Source organism: Gossypium arboreum, chromosome 2, assembly GCF_025698485.1.
Source record: "Gossypium arboreum isolate Shixiya-1 chromosome 2, ASM2569848v2, whole genome shotgun sequence".
NCBI lineage: Eukaryota > Viridiplantae > Streptophyta > Magnoliopsida > Malvales > Malvaceae > Gossypium > Gossypium arboreum.
The window spans coordinates 103,593,753-103,610,085 of NC_069071.1; the positions used below are offsets into that span (position 1 = coordinate 103,593,753).

Consider the following 16,333-nt stretch of genomic DNA (forward strand, 5'->3'; position numbering starts at 1 on the left):
GTTCTGTGAAGGACAAGCTTAGACGGAAAGTTAGGTAATACATTTGGGATGACCCATACTTATGGAAACATTGTTCAGATTAGATAATAAGATGATGTGTTCCAGAAACTGAGATAACCTCTATCCTTACTTTTTGTCATACAGAAGCTTGTGGAGGTCACTTTGGCCTAAACGGACAGCTCACAAAGTATTAAAGTGTGGGCTATATTGGCCCACAATTTTTTGAGATGCATATAACTTCTGTAAGTCTTGCGATAAATTCCAACATACAGGCAACATCACTAAACGAAATCAAATGCCCCTATCCCCGATTCATGTATATGAGATTTTTGATGTATGGGGTATCGATTTCATGAGCCCCTTTTATTTCTTCATTTGGAAACGTATATATACTTCTTGCAGTAGACTATGTTTCTAAGTGAATAAAAGCAAAGCCTACTCGCAATGATAATGCTAAAATGGTTGTGGAGTTTCTAAAACGAACTATTTTTTTCTAGGTTTGGCACACCCCAAGCTTTGATCATTGATCGTGGTACCAACTTTTGCAATAAGGTCATGGAGGCACTATTATCAAGATATGGAGTTCACCATCGTATAGCAACAGCCTATCATCCCCAAACGAACGACCTAGCAGAGATTTCGAACAGAGAGATCAAGTCCATTTGGAGAAAACAGTTTAGCCCAACCGAAAAGATTGGAGTCTTCGACTCAATGACGTGCTTTGGGCCTATCGAACGGCGTATAAGGGACTGATTGGCATGACCCTGTATCGACTTGTTTTTGGCAAAGCGTGTCATTTTTTAGTAGGCACTATTATAGAACTGGTACCAACACAGAAGCATTTTTTAGTAGGACAAAAAGTTTTGGTTTATAACTCCGTATTAAAACTATTCCCAGGTAAGCTTCGATCTCGATGGCAAGGGCCTTTTATTGTGACCCAGTATTCACACATGGTGCAGTAGAAATAGAGAGTGAAGAATCAGGAAAGCGGTTCATAGTTAATGGCCAATGGTTGAAGCCATCTTACGAGAATTTTCAAGCCCACACGGTCGAAAAAATTCAGTTAGAGCCACCATAGAACCATTCAAGGCGTCGAGCTAACGACGTTAAACAAGCGCTTGTTGGGAGGCAACCCAGTTTTTATTATTTTATTTTATTTTTATTTTTATTTTTTATTTTTATTTTTATTATTTTAATTATTTTATTAATAAAAATTCTCTTCTTTTAATTAGGTAAACCAAAGAAACAATAGGGAGAACTCATTACCATAATGCGCGAACGACAGTAACTATATGGGGAGTTCTTCTAAATTTTCTTCTGCTTATTTATTTATTTATTCCACATCGAGGACTATGTGTTTTAAGTGGGGGGAGGCATTCCTTATTATTTCTGTCGTTTTAGATGCTGATTTTTTTTATTGTTGTTGCTGCTTTGGTCGTTGCTGTCCATATAATTTTTTTTTAAGAATATTCTACCTCTTTTCATACCCAAGAATTTGACCGTGACTTGCCCACTGTTTGACCCACATGCATGATTTTTGTCTACTGAGTTAATTATGATTTTTCCTGTTTGATTGCATCTCTATTGTTTTATTTCTTTTAGGCTGAATAATTTTGATTAATAGAATTAACCCTATTTTGCTTTTAGTAAATTTGATTAAGTCTAAATGCAAAGAGGACACTTAATACAATTGCATGCTTAAAATATGTTCATGACTATTAAGGTGGTTGCTGAAACTTATTTTTGAAACTTGATTGTTGCTCCTAAGTCCTCCAAAATTAAAATTTCGTTTAATAATAATGTTTCTGTGGTTATGAGTGCAGCTTAAAACGTGACTAGTTCAGTAACCGGGGTAGTGTGCTTGGGTTGTCATCCTATTTTGTGTCAAAAGGTTATGTAACGTGTTAGGTAAAACTCCGCTAACCGAAATTAATTTTTAAGAATGTGTTGTGCTGAGTAACCGGGGTGAGGTGCTTGGCTGTCATCTTTCTTCGCGTCAAAAGGTTTGATATGTTCTTAAGAAAAATAAAAATTAGGAATGTGTTAGGCAAAGTAACCGGGGTAGGGTGCTTGGCTGTCATCTCTCTTCGCGTCAAAAGGTTCAATATATTCCTAAGTAAAAATAAATAAATAAAATTAAAAAAAAAAAGAAAAAAAAGAAGAATGAGGTATTAATAAAATTTGGGGACTAAAGGAGAAATAAATAAGGTGTCTTGATAGGTTTGGTAAATTACCTAATTTTCATGAAATAATCCAAGTCGATCTTAATTTTTGTGTGTGTTAATTGGAATACTTTTTTCAAATTTTACTTAAAGCAAGCTAAGGGTTCTCTTTATTTTTCATATGCATTTTGACTAATTTTTATAAAACTTTGGAGTAGTATTTCTTTCATGGAAGGATTTAATTTTCACAGTGGACACGAACCATACTTGAGGGCAAGAATGGGCTAAGTAGGGAGAATTTGATAATACTCTAGAACGACATATTTTATGTGCTAATTGCATGATTATTTTGAGTATGATCCTACTAGTTTAGATTATTTTGTGGTCTTTTATCTTTTAGGACTAAATTGAACGCGAGAGGAAATTTAAAGGTAAAAAGTGTGAATTTGAAGATATAGTGGGCCAACATGCAAAGAAAGAGAGAAGTGGTGCCAAAAATGCAAACGTGGAAGACCCAATGACAAAAATACAAAAGAAGATATTTTATAGCACAAGACTCTATTTTAATTTCAATTATATTAGGATAATTATTAAAGATAATTATTTAGATTTAAATTTTAGGATTTATTTTCATTTATCTTTAATTATCTTTATTTATTTGTAATTATCTTTTAGAATTTAATTAGGAATAGACTAAGTTTTCTAGTGCTATAAATAGGGGATGAAGTGGCACATATTTCACATCTCTTTTTCCTGTAAACACTCTCTCTCCCAAAAACTCTATCTTTTGTTCTCTCCATATTTTCTTCAATAAAAATCTCATTTCTATTATATTTATTTCTTTCCCAAAAATCATGAGCCACTAAACCAATCTAGCCGAAGGTTGTCGAAATCCTCCAAAAAGTTTCATGAGGCTTAGAATCTGTGCTTAGCCTTCTCTACAAGGTATTCATCGCTTCTTCGCATTACGAGACTAACGCTTTCGTCCATGTCCCTTAATAGGTGATCTTTTCAACTTGTGCAAGGAACGGCTGCTTTGTACGTTTTTGGAAGGTTGCACAGTCGGTTCGTTGGCTTTCTGGGTTAGAGGTTGGAAAATCCAAGAGACAAAACAGCATGGTATTCGCCGTTGGGAAGTGATGATCTAGCAGAAGATAGTCTCACAAAAGCGATTATTGGCTAGAGTCAGGTTCCGCCTAATTTAAGTCTAAATCCTTGGAGCTGGTGGTCGTAGGCATCCTCTACCACTATAACTAGCTTATCCTGCTCGAGAAGGGTTACTTAAAGCCAAGGATCGAACCCAAGGTGGATTGAGACAACCGAAGGCTGGAATCTCACCACATAAGAAACTCACTTCCCAACTCTGTTTATTTTTTTATATTCTTCATTTTAATTTTCATAATTTATTTAATTTTGCAATTTTTAATTCAACTTTAAATTCTGTTTTTATTTTGTTTTTCTAGATTGAAATTCTTAATTCTGTTTTTTTTTATTTTTCAGGAACGGAAGTTTTCTTGGCCAAGATATTGTCCAGGATTTCAAGAAACGAGCATTCGTACAATCCGGTCCCTAAGGATCAGGGAACAGGATATTTTTGGTGCTCTCAACGACGCATCACCGTGTGAGACACAAGGCTAGCACACGGGCGTGCGATGCCATTTCGAAGGGTACATGGCCTGGTACACAAGTGTGTGGCATGGCCATGTGACCTAAGTTAGTGAGTTACACAGGCACAGACACGAGCTGGGTCACGACCGTGTGTCCCTACTTCGAATGCCCACACGGCTTTAGACACGGGCGTGTGTCTTAGCTGTGTTATTTACACGGCCTAGCCACAGAGCTGTATGAACTCTATAGTCAAAATTTTTTTTGCAAATTCTTCTTTAACTTTTCAAATGATTTCTATTAGCCCCAAAGTGTTTTTAAGGGAACTTTAAAGCTCAATTTAGGGACAATTCGCATAATTATGATTGAATTAGAATATGCTTATGATCACTTATGAATTGGTTGTTAAATGCTTTGATTGGTTTGTAATATTTTGTAACCCTACTCTAACGTCGAATACGAGTTTGAGGTGTTACAAACTGTCAATGGAATGGAAAAATAAATGTAAGGTATTTTTGCGGTCTTACTCGAGAAGACATATTGATGTAATGGTGGAGGATGATGGGGAGAGACAAGCTTGGAGATGCACAGGATTTTATGAGGCTCCTGAAGAGAGACTTCGTGAGGAATCATGGAATCTATTGAGACAATTAAATAATTTTCCTAATGTTCCTTGGATGGTTATTGGGGACTTTAGTGAGATTGTTTATTTGACTGAAAATAATGGGGGCTTATCTCGTAAGGAACAAAAAATGAAAAGCTTTCGATCGGCTTTGGAAGATTGCTCTATGTTTCATTTGGGTTATCAAGGATAATGGTTTACATGGGAAATGGGGCATTTTAAAGGAATTAATATCCAAGAGAGGATTGATAGGGGTGTAGCTAATAGTGAATGGAGTGTTCGATTTTCAAATTATAGTTTGGACCATTTGGTTGACTCTTTTTCTAACCATTATCCATTGTTGGTCAACATGGATGTTGGATGGAATAATCACCGAGTATCACTTTTTAAGTTTGAGGCTGTCTGGATTATGGTAGATTCATGCGAAAGTGAAATGAAACAGTTATGGGAATCCTCGAAGGTTTAGTTCCGCAATAGTTAAGGGAGGTAGGTCGTGAACTTGTAAGATGGTTTAACATGTTGAAGAAGACTAAATCTATGACAAGGAATGAACTACGGAAAAGGTTAATAAAGTTGAATGAGTCTTATCCTATAGTTGAGATTTTAGGGGAGACTGTGGATGTGAAACTAGCGTTGAATTTAGAAGTGGACAAATATGAGATTTATTGGTAGCAATGCGCAAGGGCTAATTGGTTGAGTAATATGAACAGAAATACTATGTACTTCCATAATTATGCTTCGCAACGAAGAAGGAGAAATCGAGTGGTAAATCTGAAAGAAGAGAGTAGCATCTTGTATGAAAGTAATTTGGCCTTGTTGAATATCACCAAAGAATATTTTACCTCTCTTTTTTCTTCGAATGGTACGAACGACGTTGATGAGGTATTGCAAGGGGTTGCCCCTTGCATTTCATCATACATGAATGAGAATCTGCTGCGAGATCTTTCGTTTATAAAAGTCTGCGATGCGGTTAAATCGATAAGCTCGTTAAAGGCGATGGGATTGGTATTGTTTTAATTCCCAAAGTTAGTAACCCGAAAAACATGAGTCAATTCAAACCAATAAGCTTATGCAACATTCTTTATAAAATCATTTCAAAGATGCTTGTGAACAGGTTACAGTCAGTGATTCATTATTGTATTAATGAGGCCCAAAGTGCTTTTATGCCTGGTCGATTAATATTGGATAATATTTTATCGGCATATGAGATCTTACATTTCTTAAAGCACAAGAAGATGGGTAGAATGGAGTCTTTTACACTAAAACTAGATATGAGCAAAGCATATGATAGAGTTGAGTGGTCGTTCTTAAAGCGATGCTCGGGCAGATGGGTTTCTCAGATCTGTGGATTCAAAAAGTGATGAGATGTGTGGAATTGATCTTGTACTCAATAGTTCTAAATGGAAAGGTGAGGGGAGCAGTTTTACCCGTCTTGTGGGCTAAGGTAAGCTGATCCTCTTAGCTCATACTTATTCTTTGTATGTAGTATGGGACTTTAGCATTATTGTGAATGGCAGCACAGCAAGGATGGCTACGGGGAGTATGTATTAATAGGTATGCCCCTATTGTCAATCACTTACTTCTTGCGGATGATAGCATTATTTTTGGTGAGGAATTGTTGGAATGGGCAAATGCATTAAAAGGTTGTTAGAAAATTATGTAAATAGTTGAGGCAAGTGGTTAATTTTGATAAATCTGGAACACTTTTTAGTGTGAACATTTCTCAGGAGAAAAGAGTGGAGGTTTGTCAAGCTTTAGAGGTTCACTCTATTAATAACCCTGAGCAGTATCTGGGTTTACCATCGGTTGTTGGTAGGAATAAAATGGAAGCTTTTCAAAGTTTGAAGTAGAAGTGTATGAATCGATTAAATAGTTGAAGCTCAAAAGTCTTGTCAATAGTCAGTTGCGAAGTTCTTATCAAGTCGGTGTTACACGAAATTCTGATGTTTGTCATGTTGTGTTTTCTATTACCCAGTTCATTTTGTAGGGAACTTGAAGCACTGATGGCTCAGTTTTGGTCGTAGAAATTGGGAGGAACAAAAGGGATGCACTGGTGTTCTTGGGAGAAGCTCTATTATCTAAAAGATGATGGTGGTATGGGTTTTAGGGATTTGGAAAATTTTAACATTGCTTTATTGGCAAAGCAAGGATGGAGGTTGTTGGAGAATCCTGGCTCTTTATTGACAAGATTTATTCGGGCGAAATATTAAGCAAATACTGGTTTTTTAAAGTCGAATCTAGGCTCAAATCCTTCTATGACTTGGAGAAGCATTTGGAGTGCAAAAGGTTTACTGAAGTCAAGGCTAAAATAGAGGATTGGGATGGGATTAATGGTGTCTATATGGGAAGATTATCGGCTACATGGTAAGGAAATGGTAAAGGTAGTTACGAAACAGGTCCTAGGAGTTGATTGGGTTAGCGATTTATTTGTGCAAGAATCAAACTATTGGAATAGTTGATTAATTAGATCAATCTTTTTTTATGATGAGGCAAATGCAATTTTTAGTATACCTTTACAACAAACCAATCAAATGGATAAGCAAATTTGGTACGGGGAACATACCGGGGAATACTCAATGTGTAGTGGCTATAGAGCATTATTGTAGCCTTGCATTGTAAGTATGAATGAACGTATTATCTATAAGAAATTGTGGTGTTTGAAATGTGCGTCAAACATCAAAATTTTAATCTGGAGATTTGTTTAAAATTATGTACCAACGCTGAGAAATTTATATTGAAAAAGAATAGCAGTTGGGCAATTGTGCCCATGATGTCAATATTATGATGAATCGACCATACGTGCTCGTTGAAACTGCCTCTTCGCGAAGCAAGTTTGGCTAAGATTGGGATTCTGGTGGCCTACAGTGGTGGTCGAGGCGAGTTTAGTGGATTGGTTATGTCGGATTTTTGAGCATTCAAATAATGACAAAAAAGAACTTGCTGCTATTACAATTTGGGCATGGCAGTATGCTTGAAATAAATTCATCCATAAAGGAATTTCGCAAAGTATTAATGATGTCGTTACCTTTGTTCAAGGTTATGGTAAAGAATATCAAATGTTGAGTTCAGTTTTGGGGCACCCTCATCAAATTGCTGCAGCTCATTGGACTCCTCCACAATCACTGTGGGTTAAGGTAAATGTCGATACGGAATATTCGAGACCAACACAAAAGGTGATTTCAGGGATTATTGTTAGAGATGAATTGGGGAAAATATTGGGCACGGGTTATCAGTTTCATACCTAAGTCAATACGATTTTCATGGTAGAGGCGATAGCGGTTCTACATGGGCTCCAATTTTCCTGAGAAATGTGTTTCCAGTGAATCATCTTAGAGAGTGATTCGAGGATTGTAATACTGAAGTTACAGAAAAACGCAAAAGACTATTCAGTTATCCGACCAATTACCTAGGATACGAAAGCTCTGTGAGAAGTTTTGAGCCATGTTGTTTTAAATTCACTCCTAGAAGTTGTAATATGGCTGCACATACAACGACGATGATTGGTCGACAAAGTGTGAGTGACCGGTTCTGAATAGAGTAAGTTCCTCCAGAGGTTCGTGAGATTGTAGCGAAGGATTGGAGGTGGATAGATCTGCCGTGAAGTCATATTGATACGGGTCTATTTGGGATTAAAGTTTTCATGCTATGGGAAAAAGGGTTCCCTCAATGTCCTTTCCTATTCCATTGTTCTTTGGTGAGTTTAGCGTGGAGGTTTTGGTCATTTTGGTAGTGAAGAATGGCGATAATAGACTATTTTTCACTTTTTATTTTAGGGTTTCGATTATGTTTTGTTTTTGCTTTTTGTTTGGGGATTTTGCTCTGTTATGGTTTTTGTTTTTTCATTTCAGTTTTAGTTTGCTCAACTAGAGTAGGATTTTTAGGCACGTGTTTGTTTTTCAGCTTCTATCTATGCTTTTGGATTTGTATTCAGTTCATTTTCCTTTTAATAAAACCAAATCGACTTGTTTCAAAAAAAATTACTCGAATCAACTGACATTTACTCGATTTGATTAAGTTAATTATATTTAAATCAATTAATTAATTCAATTAGTATCAAAGTTCTTGATCAAATAAGTTAAAATTTTGAAAATTGACCCAACTAATCGAAAAAACCAAAATGCTTGTAACATCCCAAAAATTTTAGTTTTTGAATTGTTGGAATGTGTGAAGTGATTAATTTGGTTTAGTGGTTAAATATTGTGTTTTTGTGTGTGAGGTTCTGGGTTCGAATCCTTTCTCTTAAATTTTGTTAATTTTTGCCTAAACTCTGACTTTGGATATTAGAGTCATATATTATTTCCACTCAATTCATGACAAAATGAGCTCGCTAGTTCAATGGTAAGGTATTTGTTTACCATTTGGTCTTGTGTTTGAATCCTTACATGTGCAAGCGGGAATATTTTTACTAGTTTCCTGCTTGTGCTATCCATGTGGTAGTGTTTGAGTGGAATTTGAATTCTAAGGAAATTTGATAAGGATAGGGTACCAGCTTTGTAAGGAAGTGGATAGTTTTAATTTTTTTTTTTTGAAAATTACTAAAAATTTTCCCAAAATCTCCCCCACTCCCTCTCACATTTCTCCCTTCATTCCCAAAAACTACTGTCACTTTTCTACTCCCTCAAGCTTCCCCCATTTTTTTTTCTTCCTCTTTCTTTTTCCAATTTTCCTTTCTTTTATTCCTTTCCATTTGTCGTTTCTATTGCCTGATTTAATTCATTAGTGTGTTTTGAAGTTTCAGAATTTCAGTAAGTGTCATGTAAGTTTGGTGTTTTGTTTCATTTAATTTTGCTCGTTAGAGGGTTGTTCATGAGTAAGTTGTTCGAGAAATCTTTGGTTAGTTTTGATTACATTTGTAACACTCTCTTTTGTGTGGGAATCGGTTAGGTGAGGTTGGTGAATCGCACGACTTACTTCTGGCGAATTAGGAGTTTTGGAGGACCGCTGTTTCTATCCAGGTAAGTGATTGAACGCCGAAAGGTTAATTTATGTTTTGTTAAGGCTTAATGTTAGCAGTTGTGGCTAAATTAGTTACTTGTAATTAGTGTTTCGTTACTAGCATTGGTTGTTTAAATGTTGGTTTTAGGTTTTGGAATTCCTGTGATTGGATTTGCATCGAAAAACGACTAGATATGTAACAAAAAACTTGAAAAATAACAAACGGCGTGATGCAAAAAAGTGGACTCTCGACGCCGCACGGCCATGTGCCTAGCCGCATGCCAAATCATGTGAGCCACACGGATGTGTGTTGGACCGTGTGGACCATACAAGCTAGGCCAGTTGGGCCATGTGGGTCACACCAGCATGTGGGCCCATTTTCTGGAAAATTTTGCTTAGGCCCATATTGTTGTGTGATTTTTATCTAGCCACTCTGTAGGGTCCATATTGTATAAATAGGACTTGAAAACAAGATTTTTTATAGTATGCTACTATATGTAATGTGGATATGGTATGTGAAATATATATATGATCTATATTCTGATAATCTTGATAACATGTCTTATGTGAAAAACATGCATGACATATGTGCATTTGTTATTTGTTAGTATCTGCATGAGCATTGGGAGTGGGAATGTGATTTGACGGAAGAAATGTTGGTAGTTTAATAACCTGACTTATCTGGCGGTTTAAACCACATATATTTAGTCTGGTGGCTTGACCATATATATTTGTATTTGACAGTTTACTGTGTATCATTATTTGGCAACTTTATTGTACTATTTTTGAAAAATAACATACGCTCACTTATTGGAGCATGGGGTTGGATGGGTATTTGATACCCTAACTGGTGTGTAAGGAGAGACGAAGATGATATGTAGCGGATAAAGGTAGGATCTAATTCTGTATTTGATATTGCATATGATTCTGTATCTGAGCTTATATTTGAACCTGTATCTAAATTGCATCGAAAACGTATATGTTAATTTATGTGTATCTAATATGTTATTTGGGATGTGTTACACACTAAGCCATAAGCTCACTCTTTATTGTTTTCCTCTCAGGTAACCAACAAACTTAGGACGAGTTGGCATAGCGGGAGCTCGAGTTAGAATTTTTGTTTTACAATTTGGTTAAGTTAAAGTTTTATTTCTAATTGGACTATTTTGGACTTTTTGGAAACTGTTAGTTGTTTTCGATTTTATTTAACGTTTTTGAACCTTTTTATCTTATTTAAACTATTTTAGTTCAATCTGCAATTCGTAGAATTTCAAATTAAACCATGATTTTCAAAACTCGGTTTAACTTAAAGAATTCCGCTGCAAAACTAAATGATCTTAAATGTTTTTCTGCAATTTAAAATGAACTAACTTAAAAATCATTTTTCCCTAAAAACTGGAAAATAACATTATCAAGTGTTGGGGATCAACTCAATTAAGCAACAAACAAGTAAAAATAGCGGAAGAAATTAAGAAATTGAACACACAAATTTAACATGGAAAAACCCCCTCCAAAGAGGATAAAAAATCATGGGAAAAGATAATTTTGCTATAATGGCAAAACAACGAAGAGTACAAAAGATGGAGATAAAAATTGAACCCCGAAAATAAAGAACACTCAAAACATAAACACAAAATTCTCTAAATGTGTTATGAGTTCTAATCTCTAATGGGTGTGTTTTCTAAAGTTGTAAAAGAGTCTAAATTCATAGGTCAAATAATAATAAAATAATCTAGACTAATCAGATTTTGATTGAAACCAATAAACAGAGTTTAACTAAAAGATTATTTTTCAAATTTGACTGAAATAGGAGTCATACTTACCAACCCCACCTTGACTCATATTTCCACAATGTTATCTTTGCCAAAGCCCGCCACAGGCCTATATTGAACTATGCAGGGAATTAACTAAGTCGAATCTATACTTAGAAATTGAAAGACTTCTAGCCTTCGACTTGTACACTTCCAAATCAAAATTAACCCGAGTCTGATTTCACGAACACAGTACCCTAACTTTTCAAAACCTGCATCTAAAAGAGAACCTCTTTTCAACAAAATGGTCATACCTTTTTACCTTCTATGACCAAGTTGTCTCTACTCCAAACGAGTTGACTTCGACTCCGTAACGGACAAGGAACGTCTGATTTCACCAATCACTGTAGAACCTTCCAGAATATAAAGACTATCAGTTCTTTTACCTTTTAACAAAACAAGAGCTCCACGAGATACTTTAATATCGCTCGACTTGATGTTGATTCTGCATCCTTTCAACTCTAAAATACTCAAGGTGATGAGATTCTTTCGTAAATCAAGTACATACTTGACATCTGAGATTATCCTAATCGTCCCATCGTGTATCCTAATTTTAACAGTACCAATACCAATTACCTTACTGGATGAATCGTTTCCCATGCGCACAACTCTACCTTCAACCGAATTGTATGTGAAGAACCATTCTCTATTGGGACACATGTGGAAAGAACATCCCGAATCTAGAATCCACTCAGGCGTAAGCTTGGAGTTATCGCTCGTTGACACTAACAAGAAATTATCACCGCTTTCATCGACCAAATTAGCACTAGCTACATCTTCCTCGTTACTCTCAGTAGCTCTTTTATTTCGTAGTTTATAACAATTTGCTTTGACGTGACCTAACTTTTTACAATAACGACACATTTTGTCTTATTTCTTTGATGCTACCAAAATGGAAACTTGCCTATCTTCTTTTCTATCTGAACCAAACTCATTATCGAGTTTGTCTCTACTCAACAAATTACCATTCACATCTTCGAACAAGAGTTTGTCTCTACCATAAATCAAGGCCTTCCTGAAGACTTGTATGAAGTGGGTAAAGAACACAATAATAGCGTAGTCTGATCTTCATCGTCAATCTGAACCTCAACGTTCTTTAAATCATTTAAAAGAGTAATGAATTGTCTAATGTGATCTCTAAGAAGTTCACATTCGTTCATGTGAAACATAAATAGACGTTGTTTCAATACTAATTGGTTAGCCAGAGACTTAGCTGCATAAAGAGTTTCTAACCTTTTCCACAAGGCACATGAGGTTTTCTCCATCAATACCTCCTGCAATATTGTATTTGTGAGGCACAACTAGATTGCAAATGTAACACCCTTAACCCGTATCCGTCGCCGAAACAAGATTTCGAAGCATTACCAAAATTTACAGATTATTTAATAGAAACTTCACTTCACATAACATTCATACCTGAAATCAATCAAATTTAATCATATTGTCCCTTATGTGAGCCATTGAGGCCCAAAATGTATATATCGGGACTTAACCGATAACTCAGAAAATTTTTCGAAAATATTTAAAATTTTTCAACACTGCAGGGGTCACACGGCTGTGTGGCCAGACCGTGTGATTCAGACAATATTCATGAAGCTATATTCATCAATTCACAAGGTGAATAAATCCACAGCATACTTATACATATTATCTCTAGCTTAGTAAGATTTTAAATCATTTTAACTCTCCCGAGTTTCTTTATTTTCATATACATTTCCTTACTTTCCACACTCATTCCTTATATATAACACATCAGTCATAAGCATACTATACCATCATAACCACAAGCTAGTGCAGTTGAACATAACCTTTTTCAATTAATCACATGATAAGCCATTTCATAAGATATTGCGTAACTTAAAACTTGTCACTCTCTCATGGGCACAAGTATATTTTCATTTGAGCACTTACCCTTTCAACACATCATATAAATAAACATATTACTATTTAACCAATAGCTTGGCACTTGTCTAAGCATCAACAGCAACACTTGTTAACATACTTGAACATATTCGTATAAACTCAACATAGATAAACTTATTTTCTCATCATATCACACTTAAGTTTATTGCTCATCTCAACATACATAATTTCCTTATAACAACATATTAAAGATAACCACATTTTACATGTCATGATACGTATCATTCTTTTATTGTTTCTTTATAAACATATATCATTCATTTCATTATATCAATATTTTATGTACCATTATTTCCATATATTTCGGTGTATACCAAGAATAATTCATTTCAAACTCATGTTATCTCATATCAGAACTTTACTCGTTGAATCATTTAAATATCAATGGTACACTTATTTTAGATCAATATCGATAATAACCATAAATCTTCAAATACTACTTTCATATGTCACTTACCAATATTTGTCAAATTAGAGAAAGTTTTGCGGATTTGAATCCGTCGTTTGCTCAGTGCCAAGATTCACAACTCAGTATAGTTTTCCTCATTGAAATACCATACTACATTTTACAACTCGGTATGGAAAACACCATACCTACGTTTCATGCTCAGTATGGAAAATACCATACCTATATTTCATAACTCAATATAGGTGATGCCATACCTACGTATCATAGCTCAGTATGGACGACGTCATACCTACGTTTCACAGCTCGGTATGGAAATACCATACCTATGTTTCACAGCTCGGTATGGAATTACCATACCTACGTTTCACAGCTCGGTATGGAAATTCCATACCTACGTTTCACACTTTGTCTTGTATCAACCATGGTCTTATCCGTCAATTCATCACTGATCACTGAACACTTTGTCATGTTTGACACACTTTATCACTTTGTCATATTTGGCACACTTTATCACTTTGCCATAGCTTAACTATGGTTTTACACTTGAACACTTGCACTTTGCCATGATATAATCATGGTTTTATCTTTCAATTCGTCACTATTCATTGAAAAATCGTACTCAATCCTGCGTTCTGCTAAATTTGAACTTGTGCTTCGATTTTCATATCATTACAATATTCATGATTCAATAAAAAAATATATATATAGACAATAATACATGTAGTCATTTTTTATTTAGCAAACAATTATAAAAATTCAACCATATGAACTTACCAGGCTAAATTACAGAAATATCAAGATTCAGAGGCATTTTAGTAATTTTTATTTTTCCCAATTTTTCACCCGATCTTGATCTAGACTAATAATTTCATTCAATTTATTAATTTAAACACTAAAAAAAATCATTTTCTTCAATTTGGTCATTTTTGACATTTTTACAGAATTGCCCCTAAAGTTTTACTCTTATTCAATTTAGTCCCTGAACCTAAAACATGCAAATTAGCCATTTTTAAAGTAAACCCGTACTAGCTGAATATTCATATATTTTCCTCCTCCTCTCCATTCCACATCCTTAATTTATACATAACTCTATTATTTACTTATATGTTCACATCAAGCTGTCCACTTGAGTCATAGTCACTAAATTATTTATATCTTGAGCTACAGAATTCAAAATTAGGATCTGCTAATTTTTATTGAAACTAGACTCACATATATTCTTACCATAAAATTTTCAAAATTCTTGGTTTATCCAATAAGTATAGTTTATTCATTAAAGTCACCCTTATTCTGCTGTCTGATAGTTTCAAACCTTCTTCACTAAAAATTAATTATCTCTTCGTACGGGATTTGTATGATGTTCCTGTTTGTTTCTCTTGAAAATAGACTCGTTCAAGATTTTAAACATATAAATTAAGTCCATAATTATTTTTATCCAGTTTTTTATGATTTTCAAAAATCAGAACAGGGGAACCCGAAATCATTCTGACTTTATCTCACAAAATTTATTATATCTCATGATTTACAATTCCATTACTTACACCGTTTCTTCTATAAGAAACTATACTCAATAAGCTTTAATTTTATATTTTATTCATCTTTTAATTCTATTTCTATAATTTTTGGTGATTTTTACTACTGCTGCTGTCCAAACTGTTTTAGTACAAAATGTTGATTACCAAGTTTATAACACTCTTATTTCCTTTCTCTACAATATTTCCATTCACTTCCTCTTATTTCACTTCACTAACATATCTAGAACATAGAACCTACATAATAAAACTCTAACTTAACATCGTTTTCATGCTTTTTCAATAATATCAAACTTAAAAACACATTGAAATCTTGATGTTCTTAACTTGTTCCATTGATTTCAATCTTTAACCTAATTTTCTCTCTCCTCCACCTTCTAATTCTTGAATCTAACTTGATATTCTAACTCCCCATAGTCTTCTTATTATTTTTCTCTCTTGGTAATCGTGGAAATTCTTTGGATTTCTAGGTGAAAATGGTAAATTTTTTTTGTGGAAAGACCAAATTGTAAAGAAAGCAAAACTTCCTTTCTTTCTCTCTTCCTCTCACGTTAGTGCATGGGAAAGATGAAGAATTCTCTTCATCTTTCCTTCCTTATATACTAAATAAATAATAATAAAATATATCATTAAAATATTAATAAATAATATTTATCTAATCAAATAATTATAAAGTATCATCAACATCATCATTGCTTTCTAGATTTCTCTTTCCTTCTAATTGACCATTTTGCCCTTTATGATATTTTAAAATTTTATCCTTGAGTCATTACTTAATTTGGTGAAATTGCGATTTAGTCCCTCATAATTCTTCTCCTATTCAATTTGGTCCTAATTCCTCCATTTTCCTTAGATTCTAGATCATTCCTCCCTTAAAATATTTACACTATTGGTCCTTTAACTTTTTATATTTACACTTCAACCCTCAAATTTTGAGTATTTACTCTTGAGTTATAAAACTTTTCTCACTTTTGCGATTTAGTCATTTCTTAATTTAATATATCATAGTATAATTCTCAATGTTGACATAACTCAAAATTTCTTTTTTGTCACTTTATTCCCTTATTTTACTATATCAAGAATAATATATTACTTTCTTACTGTAGTAATTTTTAGGGTATTACAGCAAACAAGGCCTTCTCCATCAATAACTCCTGCAATACTATATTCGTAAGGCACAATTGGATTGCAGACAAAGCCTTTTCATCAAGCTCTTCTCATTCTGTTTGATTTAGATTCTCAGGCTTTTTCCTGATAACAACGTTTTTCAGACCGGTTTGAACTAGAATTACCATCATCCGAACTTGCCATAGATTGAAATTTGTGGCACCATC

At 34.4% G+C, this 16,333-nt stretch overlaps 1 long non-coding RNA gene across 1 annotated transcript; it reads right to left on the bottom strand.

Annotated features, from left to right (window-relative positions):
• Nucleotides 1-7,270: 7,270 nt before the first annotated feature.
• LOC108466787 (uncharacterized) lies at nt 7,271-8,214 on the bottom strand. Its single transcript, XR_001868698.2, has 3 exons — nt 7,796-8,214; nt 7,631-7,690; nt 7,271-7,511 (listed from the first exon to the last, which is right to left on the bottom strand). It is a non-coding gene; the product is annotated as an uncharacterized LOC108466787 (long non-coding RNA).
• Nucleotides 8,215-16,333: the final 8,119 nt, after the last annotated feature.